An 11,299-nucleotide genomic window follows, 5' to 3' on the forward strand; every position below is an offset into this window, starting at 1 on the left:
TGAAGCCAAATTTCTGCTCAAGATGAATTCTGCAGTCACCCATTCTCTACAGAGTTTAGTTCTTGCACAGAGCCTCTTCCTGCCCACCCACACTACAGTTTCATCCTGCATGCTCTGGAATGCATTACATAGTCATTTCTCCCCAAACAGGAAGCCCTGTACCACCATCTCAATGCATAAAGAAGGGAACAAAATCATCAAGAATGCCTCTAAACTAGTGAGAGATAAGTATGTGAAGAAGAAATGGCTTGGTATGGATCAAAATGAAACCTAAATGGAAATGGGACCATTGGGCAAAGCCATACTGAGCTTTCATCATCAGTAGAGAGGAAGGGGAGTCACCTGGCTCTCAGCCAGTTGGATCAAAATCCACTGTGTCACTTTGGAAAGGACTCCCAAAGAGTTCTACATTCTCCTTCTTGGACCCTCTGCTGTCACCACACATGGAGAAATCTGTAGGCATCTAAGGGGAAGAAGATTAGAAGGACTACGTGACATAGAAGCCACATCCAGAGAGTCAGAAACACATGCAGATGCCAAGTTACTGGCTTTGGAGAAAGGGTACCTGCCATGGTGGTAGCTGGGAAAGGCAAGGAAAATGAATCTTTCTTAGAGCCCCAGAAAGGAGCAGAGCCCTGCCAACTTCTCAGTCTTAGCCCATTGAGACCCATGAACCAGACTTCTAAACAAGAGAAAAATGTGGGGCTTCTTTCACCCCAAAAGGTTATGGTCACTTGATATTGCATAACAGCCACATAAAACCACTGCAGTGGGCTGGAAACATGGCCTAGTGGTAGAGTGCATGCTTAGCATGCGGGAAGCCCTAGGTTCAATTCCCAGGAACTACTTACACAGAAAAACCTGGAAGTGGTGTTGTAGCTCAAGTAACAGAGTGTTAGCCTTAAGAAAAAAAAATGTCTAAGGACAGTGCCCAGGCCCTGAGTTCAAGCCCCAGGATTGGCAAAAAACAAAACAAAACAAAAACCCACTGCGGCATATCCTCATTGTCTACAAGAATTCCTACCTTCCAGAACAGACTGATTCACTTCCAGTAAGCGATGGCAGGACCCTCAACGTAAGACCGTCAGAAACACTTCCATTGTCAAATGTTAACTGGGAAAGGGAGTATCCAGCCCATTCTAGCATGGCCGCTCACAGAATGAGCCAAACCTCCCTCTCCTGCTCCCAACACCCCAAGAGCTTCCTGCACCCCTGCTTCCTACTTAGTGCCTAAAGGCTCCTAAATCCTCTGGAAAGGAGAGAACAAGGGCTTGCTAGCAAAACTGGATGAAGAAGACACATGGAAAGACACCGTTCCATTCTATTCTGTTAGTTATTGGGTGGGGGCGGGGTGGGCAGAGAGAAAGATTTCTTCCAGCCAGGGGAGGGACAACTAAAGTGAGAGCAGCTTTTTTTCCTTTACTAATGGAGAAAGCAGTGAGACTTTGGTTGCTGATATGCAATCCCCATCTGCCAGCAAAGTACAGTCTCAGAATCCAGAAGGCAGAGTATTTTCATGCAGGGCATGGAGAAGGGTGAACGCAGGCAAGCCAGAACTGGCCCTTGCATGGTGTGCTGGAGGAGATGATACCTCCTCTGCTCTCAGCTCTCTGTTTCTCACACATCCACAAGCACTGCTGCAGGTACATCACTGCCATCCCCCTTCATGGGGCCACTTTGGTGCCCTCAGCTGATGACATTCCACACATAACACAAGAAAGCCTGGCCACGGAAGCTCAGGGGTGAGCTCTATCTCAGGCTTTCAAGAAGAAGATTTCACTGATGGTGCCATTATTTCCCATTAGCCTAAGAACAGACACATTTTCTCCTACAAGAGGTTTCTCTCTGTTCATAGGTAGCTGTTCCCAATGGCTTATAAAAGGAACAGGAACTCAAAGACAATTTTATTCTGTCTCCAGCTACCACTCACTCTGCCTGCTCTTTCGAATTATTCATTATTGAAATTACATTGTCAACAAAAACAAACCATCTATGCTAAGGAAAAGTTCTGCACAAAAAAAATTCAGAAAGTGATCTAGAGGAAGCCATCGCCTCCTCTTTTTTCCTAACTTGTTGTTCCTTAAGATGCAAATATCACCACAGTTAATGGTACAGAAAAGCCAAACTGGATTGAATATGACAGTCACTGACAGGTGCTTCATGTTTGAGGGTCAAAATGTGTTATTAAATGTTAAATATTTCATTCTAGCTTCAAGAGAATCTTCAGTTGTTACATCTCTCATCTTCTTCAAGGAAATGCTATTTCCTAATACATAAGAATAGAATGTTCTTAAGGTCAGAAACGTCTTCTCTAGCATTTCCAGAGTCATCACAAGTTCCCGCCGGGGTGTTTGAGCTTGCTCTTGCTGATGGTTCTGTTCTTTTCCTCTTCTGCCCCAACAGTCTCACACACTCTTGGGCGTGTGTCATACGTATGTGCATGGATACACACATGCTCTCATGGTTCTGTTCCTTTGGACACAACCTTTCCTGTCTTCAACTTGGGTTAGATCCATGAGGCTGAGAAAAGTATGTAACAGAGACCAGCTATCCTACTCCAGTTCTTTCAGAGACCTGAACTTGAACAGATTGAGCTAATGAATTGAATTTATTCTTAACTGAGATTGAGGCTGATTAAATGAATGACTGGTGGTATACACCTAGTTCCCAACACTTGAAAGGTACAGGCCGCAAGATGGTGAATTTGAGGCCAGCACAGTTTCTATAGTAAGACCTTGCCAGAATGAAGGGAGGAAGGAAGCAATGAAAGAAGGAAGAAAGAAAGGAAGGAAGGAAGAAAGGATGGGGAAGGGAGAAAGGGAGGAAGGGGAGGGGAGGGAAGGGGAGGAGAAAGAAGGGGAGGGGAAGGGAGAGATGGGGAGAGGAGAGGAGAGATGGGGAGGGAAGGGGAGAGATGGGGAGGGAAAGGAAGGGAAGAAAAGGAGGGGAGAAAAGGGAAGGGGAGGGGAAGGGAAGGGAAGGGAAGGGAGGGAGGGGAAGGGAAAGGAAGGGAAGGGAAGGGAAGGGAAGGGAAGGGAAGGGAAGGGAAGGGAAGGGAAGGGAAGGGAAAGACAGATGAGACTGAGGCATAGAAAATACTACAGGATTATGTGTCTCCACAGCCACCAAGCTGCGTGACTTCAGAGAAACTGGTTGATGTCTTCTTTTTCTGTAAAATGTGATTAAGATTCTTACATTACAGAATTGATTAAAGTTCCCATGAAGGAACACATGAAAAGCATTTTAACAGAAGAAATGGGATGATGGATGAATGGATAGACAAGACATAGTTTTTTTTAAGTAGTTGACAGAGTAGCACTCTTCTGAGATCAATTAGACACATGACTGATATTGAATAAGAATCCATAGCCCCTCAGCTCACTGCGCTTAGAACTATGGGTGTTATAAAACTAAGGAGTTATAAAACTAGCTTATGCTAACTGCTGCTGGCACTAGGTGCTGGTAAGAGTCAAGAAATACATTGGCTGCCAAGTGCCAACATACTGGCAATCAAAGTTCAGAGCACTAAGTCTCCAACCTGAGCATCTAATGTCTGAAATCTCTGGATTCCACAGCCTGGGACCACAGCCTCAGTGTTATTTGCTACTTGAGCCAGCCTAGTCCATACATTTTTGGTCTCCAGGGCCCTGGTCTGCCCACACTAGGGAAGCTACCCCCCTCATATTTTCTGACTAGAGAATGAGGGGCCCCCACCAGCTGACTGGAAAAAGCAATCTGCTCTAGGCTCCTCCTGTGTGTCTAGCTGGTCCTCAAAAGAGCTCATCACGTTATACATTGGGTTCTGCTCAAATTTCCCTGGTCAGTGGGGTCATTTAGGAAGTGGGGGCAGTGCAGATCTTTCCTCTGTTCTATGAACTGTCATGGTCCTCACTCCTCTGTGTTAGAACCTTCAACTCTAGCGTTTCTGCTCTTAGGCCTTGAAGACCAACACCCAGCTCTTAGAGATTGTCAGCTCCCTGAACTCTTCTAATGAGCAGAGCCTGCAGTCCCTCCTCTCCAGCGCTGCAGAGCCTTCTCCACACCTCCTCTGCCTTTATTATGCCTCTGCCTCCTACCATCTCTGCTCCTAACTCAGTGAAGCACTTCAGCTACCCTCTTGCTGCTCCCTGCTCCTCTAAAATAAAAGAAACTTCTAAAAAAAAGAACCTTCTGGGATTCTGTTCCCATTAGAGATATCAATGTATATCCATGGCTAACATGCACATTTCTTCCTAGTGCTTTCCACTGGGAAGACCTGAAGTCAGAGATACCAGTAACAGTAAAGACATCTAATGGATTAGTGTTCAGACCTACTCCTCCAAGAAAGAACCTGGTTCCCAGGCCGGGGCAGGACAAGTATAAGATGATTCTGGACCATTTGCTGGGCCAAATTCTAAGGAAGTGCTTAGAGGATGAAGGGAGCATAACAGAAAAGAAGGGGCCAGTTTCAAGTGGCTCCACTGACAAACTTAGTTTGATATACATTGACATAAAAAAAAATGAAACTAGCCAGGCATATCTGTAATCCTAGTACTCAAGAGACTAAGATCTGGAGGATTAGAGTTGGAAGGCAGCCTGGGCCAACAATATCCAAAATAACCAGCAAAAAGCCATGCTGGAGGCATGGCTCAAGTGGTAGAGGGCCAGCTGAGTCAACAAGGTAAGCAAGCAAGGTTCAGAACTAAATTTTAAAACAATCTATTATAATGCTTTAAATAATTGAAAGAGACCTTTTTTATTTAAGAAGTCAGTTAGTCAATATAGAGAGGATAACATTACTAAGTACTATTTACCCTCACTATAATAATTGATTTAGGAAAGGGTCATCTACAGGTGCTAAGATCATTAACTATAGTACATTTGCAATGGAGTCATCTGATGAGTCATGTAAAACTAAGTGACCAAAGTTTATTTTTACTAATAATGGACACACTGGGGCGTGCCTCTTGACGCAGTGCCCACCACACATGGTTACCTGTGTTGAAAAAATGGTTTAACTTTATCTTATCACATGTAAACCAGATCATAGAACATCCTACAGAGACTCACTCACAAGTCTCCAAGTATCAATGTCACAAAAGGCAAGAACACTGGTTTAGATAACTACCCGGTAAATAAATGCAATACCTGAGGAAACTGGGAAAATGAAAATGGATTGTATATCAAATATTGTTTATCCATTTTATATTTCTTAGATATAATATTGTACAAAAAAGTGTTTGTAGGTTCTTAGTAGATATTAAAAATATTTTTCAAAATGTGAGTAAAGAAAAGAAGCTTATTATCTCTATTAAATTCCAAAAGAAGATGTTTGCCCTGATTATTACCCATTTATGCTGAACCAGCTCAGCACTGCTGTCAGCTTCTATCCCACTTAAACCTTCTTGCAGCAATTCCAATCAGTATCACATCTCAATACGCTATTCTAGTGACTTGTTTTATGTCTTTCCTCCCACATTCCTGTGGGACAGAGAATATACCATCCATTTTCTTCTTCTCTAACACCATGCCTGAAACATTCAAATTCCTACCATATGATGAGGCGAGGAATAAAGTTTACATATATTTTCCTGAATATAGTACTAATTACATCACCCTAACATGGCATAATAAGGGAAGGGATCATAACTAGCTCCTGATCATGAGGACCCAATAGCAAGACTGAATCCATCCATTCAAAAAATTCATAAAGTACCAATTATGGACAAAGTACATGGCTAAAGCCCTGTGAGAAGAAGTCAAATAAGATAAGGCCTTATTTTCAACAGCTCAGTACAGTCAGAAATAGGTCATAGACCTAATAAACCCAAATAGGCCATACAATATAAAAATCACATATGCCACAATAAGAATAAACAGAAAAGCTAACAGTTACAAATTCATAGCTGGTAAGGAATTTTACTCACAATGATCATCCGTGTGTGTGTGTGTGTGTGTGTGTGTGTGTGTGTGTGTGTGTGTGCCAGTATTGGGGTTTGAATTCAGGGCCTCATGCTCTCACTTGGCTTTTTTGCTCACTGTACCACTTAAACCACAGCTCCACTTCCAGCTTTTTGCTAATTAATTGGAGCTAAGGGTCTCATGGAGTTTCCTGCCTGCACTGGCTTAGAACCATGATCTTCAGATCTCAACCTCGTGATTAGCTAGGATTACAAGTGTGAGTCACCAGAGCCTGGCACAATGATTCCCTCTGTCAAGTACTATGAGGGCCATAAGACAAACCCTGTCTAACCAAGACTGCATTGAAATATTTAACACTATGATTCTACATGCTTCATGTATCTCATCTATATCCAACTAAAGATAAGATTTCAAATAAAACAGCCTGGAACTTGGTTCATCTTCTCAACATCCAGTTCTTCCTCCTGACTGATCACTTTCCCAAAAAAATCTCACGTGGAACACTGTAATAAAGGGTCCTCTGAGCAGAGTGGTGGCATTTATCATCTTTTCTTGACTATTAAATTAATTGCACAGTGCTTATTAGGCTTGTTATTAAGAGCTGGGCACCACCATACAAACATGGCCGGAAAACATCTGCACTGGCAAGGCAAAGAGGAGCTGACCCAGTTATTCCCTCTATCTCTAATTTGGAATAGGATATTAAGAGAAATTACAAATAACACATTGGCAAGAAATGGAGATCATTTGGTGACAGGGTAAAAAACTGCCTGCAGAGCACAACTGAGTCTAAGTCTGAAGTGTCATCTAATTCAACTTTTACATACTCCTTCCCTCTCCCATGCAAAAGGCTAAGAGTGAAAACATGTCATCCCGAGCCTCTCACCCACCCATAATTTCCTCCTCCCATCAATTTGAAATGTTTAAAATTCCAGTCTGGTACTGTGTGAGGGCTGAGGATGGAAAAGAGCCCCTGCCAGGCACAGGGTGGAATGTGATATCCTGTGCCTAGATGCTGGCACAGACAGCTAGGACAAAAGCCACCAATTCTACAAGGCAGCCCAGAAAGACACTGCTTCCTTGTAGCTCAACCCTTACAGGCTCCTCCAGAAACACATAGAGGTATGGTTCATCAAAGGACTTCTTAAATGGTGCCACCGGTCCATCCTCTCCACTCATTCCCAGCCCTGGATGCTCAGAAGAATCACGGTAGGGCTTTGAAACATTACCATAAAATATTTCATAATACAGAAATGTAATACATTAAAACAGCTAAATGCCCAATGCAGACCGTTCATGAATTTTTACCATGTTTTCATGGTTTCTCTAGATTTTATATAAAAAACTAATATGGATTCAGTAGTTCTTTGGTAGTCAGGTACTGCTGTCTCATGCCTGTAATCCTAGCTACTGAGGAGGCTGAGATCTGGGGCTATGGTTTAAAGTCAGCCCAAGCAGGGAAGTCCACGAGATTCTTACCACCGATGAACCACCAAAAAGCCAGAAGCAGGGCTGTGGCTCAAATGGTAGGGTACTAGCAATGACCAACAAAGCTCAGGATCAGGATCTTAGCTCTGAGTTTAAGCCCCAGGACCAGGGCAAGGGGGGGGCGGGTGGTAGGGATGCTTTCCCTCCTCAGTCTTATTCTATCTGTTTTTCCTTGAGCACAAGAAGATGGTTTGTTCTGTGACCAAAAAGCCATGGGCCCGCTGTGATACAGCAGCGAGATACAGATCCAAGCAAGCATCCTATCCACAGGTATGTAGAGTTCAATAAATATCTACTCCAAAAACTACACAGACACAGAGAGTTGGATGTACAGCTCAGGAATTTGGTTTCTTCTAAGACGTTATAGAAATGACATTTGGAGCTGAAGGTAGAGTTGAGACAAATTAGGTAAGGACATGGAGAAGAGAGTTCACTGGGAAGAGTAACCAACTCAAGATCTCAAGGCAGGAGAAAAACAGTTAAGGCCAGTATTACAGAGGCTCAGAGCTAGGAACAGGGCTTCAAAAACCATAAATAAAAATAGAGAATTGGCAGGAGGATTCAGGCCTAAGCTAAGTCACAGGAGAGAAACAAGATGACATGTTGACATGAGTACCAGCCCCTGGCAAGAGAAATCATGTCTCGATAAATGTTTTCAAAAGCATTAATAATCTGCAAATGAATATAAAATCGACCTTGAGTTCAAGGCTATGCAAGGTTGAATTGTAATCTCAGTGTGAGAAAAATCAATTCTCAGAAATAAATACAGAAATATATTCATATATACTCATTCAACAAAGTCTTATTTTGCACAAGACACAGCAGGGTAACACAGATGGATTTGAGTCCAGTCAATAACAGAAACATTTTCCTAGAATCAGATCATTTTAGTTCACTTTTTTTCAGGTAAATATAAGCAAGTAAAATTTAGTAGTCATCTGAATAAAAAAGCAAACATACATGGTCCCATTTTAATCGTATTTTTCCCTAACCATTTTTATCCGTCCTTGTTTCTGTTTACCTGTGAGGAGAGATGTAGAACAAGGACAATCAGTTCTTATCAAGTTTATTTCTGCGCAGAGGGATTTTTTTTAGTAATTTGTTATCATATTTCTTTGCATTTTCTTTATTGTCTGAGTTTTATGTATATTGTAAATTCAAATAAGTTTTTAGAAAACAATAAGGCTACAATATGGAAGACAACGGGGTTTATTTTGATCATATCTTGTAGCCATATAAATGTATGTCTCTTACTGGAATTGAGGGGAAAAAAATCTCAGTCCACAAAGTTTAGGTGACTAAATCAGTGCACAACACAGAGCAGCTAAGATGGACCTTGCAAGGAATTCTGCAATTCCTGCTGTGGACAGCAGGACTTGCTTTCTCTCTGTGGTCACCACAAACTCCCATTGCAGAGGTGAGCACCTCACAGAGGAGCCAGCACTCATGTGGCAGCTGCCATGCTCCTGGGCCTCTTCCCATTCCAGGGAGGTGAGCTGGAACATGCTAGTTCCAAAAGAAGGGCAAGGAGCCACATGCTGGTATTTATTGCACAGGGATGCTATTTCCCAGGTGTAGAAGTGAATACTAGCCTAACCTCTGACTAACTTTCCCTAGAGAAATTAAAGGGTAAATCTTAGAGGAAAGGTGGGTGAAGGCCCAGGAACCCCATATAATGTATCTCACATCTCCAAAAGCAAAACAGTCAGGTTCCAGGTATTCTCTATAAATTCATTAAAATGTATTATTACATGGCTACTTAAAGATTAGGGACATTTAGAAGGAAATTCTAGACACTTTTGAAAACATCATTCTAAAGGCAATTTACACAGAAAACAAGACTGAGAGAAGTTCAGTCTTTAAAAAAAAAAAGACCAAAAAAGTGGGAGAAAAACATGGGAATGGGTAACATGTTGGAGAAGTAATGTACCCACTACCTGATGAATGTAACTGTAAACCCTTTGTATATCACCCCAACAATACAAAAATAAAGAGGCAAAAAAAGAAATGTAAAGTCTAGAACTTAAAGTTAAAAAACTGTAAATGATAACTTTAAAAATGACAAAAAGAAAGACAAAAAGAAGAGGAAGGCAATAAAAGGGAGGGAAGGGAAGGGGATGGGAGGGGGAAAATAGGGTAGGAAGGGGAGAGACAAGGAAAGGCAAGGAGGGGAGATGAGGGCAAACTAGGGTTGATGAGGGGAGAAGAAAGGAGATAAGAAGAAAGAAAAAGAAAAGAAGCCTAGTATGAGCAAGTTAGAAGAGCAGCGTGAGTTCAGGACAGATGGACACCCAGTAGACTGGTTTCAAGTCTGCCATCCCCAGCAGCACATTAGTCGAGAGCGGACTGAAATCTTCTCTCTGGTCCACTGGTCGTGGTATATGTAGGGAAGACCTTTGCCAGCAGAAACTGTCTCTTCATTTTCAGGAAAATTAAGGAGCCAATCTGCCTCGGCCATCAAGTGAAATAAAATTTACCATCTTCTGCTGGTGGAAAAACACAAAACTACGGTTTGCAGTTACAGCTGCCTACCTAAGAAAAACAATCACGTCTCTAGGAAGATAAAAAGAAGACTCAACACAAAATAGGTCATGGACAATCCCTTAGACCAAATGGCCCACATAGGCCTACGTCACTAAACTGGAAACAGGTCCATGGAAAGTTCAGGAATGGTAAAGCGCCCCAAATCTAGCCTTCTCTCCACATATAGAGATGGTTACAGACTCATCTGTAGAGATCCATCAGTATTAATTGTGTGCCCAATGCCCTACCCACTTCTTCAATACACCTTGTGAAACCAGATGAATTATTGTACAGAAAAAGAAACCATCACAATTCGGGAGAGCTGAACCAGAGTTTTGAAAATTTAACCTCACAAAATTATTCTTTAAGCCAGGTACGGTGGCTCATGTCTGTAATCCTAGCTTCTCAGGAGGCTGAGATCTGAGGATCGAGGTTCAAAGCAAGGTCAGGCACAAAAAGACCTAAGACTTTTATCTCCAATTAACCTCTAGAAAAAATGGGAAGTGAGGCTTGGCTCAAGGGTAGGGCAGTAGCCCTTGAGCTGAAGAGCTCAGGGACAGCGTCTAGGCTCAGAGATAGAATGGTAGTCTTGAGCTGAAGAGCTCACAGACAGCGCCCAGGCCAAGTTCAAGCCCCATGACCCCACCACACACACACACACAAAAAAAAAATTCTTTAAAATCTTCACAGGCAGCTGGGTGCCAGTAGCTCATACCTGTAATCCTACCTACTCAGGAGACTGAGATCTGAGGATCACAGTACAAAGCCAGTGGGAACAGACAAATCAAAGAGACTCTTACCTTCACTTAATCAGCAAAAAACTGGAAATGGAGGTATGGCTCAATGGTACAATGCTAGCTTTGAATGAAAATGCCAAATGAAAGTAGAAACACAGAGTTCAAACCCTGGTACCAACACACACACACATAATATTTAAAACTATCTCAAGAATTAGAACTTATTAAGGCTGTTAGAATAATTGACTTTCTACAAAGGACACCCTGAGGATTTGAGAGGATAATCATTCCAGCTTCCCTGTTCATGTTTATTCATAGCTTATGGTAATTTTGTAAAGTGAATATTCAACACAGTAAGAAAATATTTCTTTACCATCTCAAAACCACAATCCCTAATGGTTTCACACACAAAGAATCAACTTCTCTCATGAGAAATTGGACACAATATAATCTCTTTCAAATACAGTAAATAATATGCATTGTTCCACATCCCTGTTTCAACCACTCCTCCTTTAAAGAAAATAACGAATTCATAATAACAAATCTTGCAGTTAAAATAAAACTATTTTACTGATGTGGGGGATTTGACTTTGGAACATTCTATTCAGGTTTGCAAAGCAAGAGCTACTTGACCAAAAGTCAGCCTGTCT

The 11,299-nt window shown here is 42.1% G+C and overlaps 1 protein-coding gene across 1 annotated transcript in view; it reads right to left on the reverse strand.

Moving 5' to 3' along the window:
• Plpp4 (phospholipid phosphatase 4) overlaps positions 1 to 10,778 on the reverse strand; it is a 208,398-nt gene extending 197,620 nt beyond the window's left edge. Inside the window, exon 1 of the mRNA XM_090346866.1 lies at positions 10,713 to 10,778. The gene's annotated coding sequence lies outside the window, so the exon portion shown is untranslated. The remainder of the gene's footprint in view (positions 1 to 10,712) is intronic.
• Between the last annotated feature and the right edge of the window lie 521 nt (positions 10,779 to 11,299).

Source organism: Megascapheus bottae, chromosome 15 (genome assembly GCF_031878675.1).
Source record: "Megascapheus bottae isolate mThoBot1 chromosome 15, mThoBot2.hap1, whole genome shotgun sequence".
Classification (NCBI taxonomy): domain Eukaryota; kingdom Metazoa; phylum Chordata; class Mammalia; order Rodentia; family Geomyidae; genus Megascapheus; species Megascapheus bottae.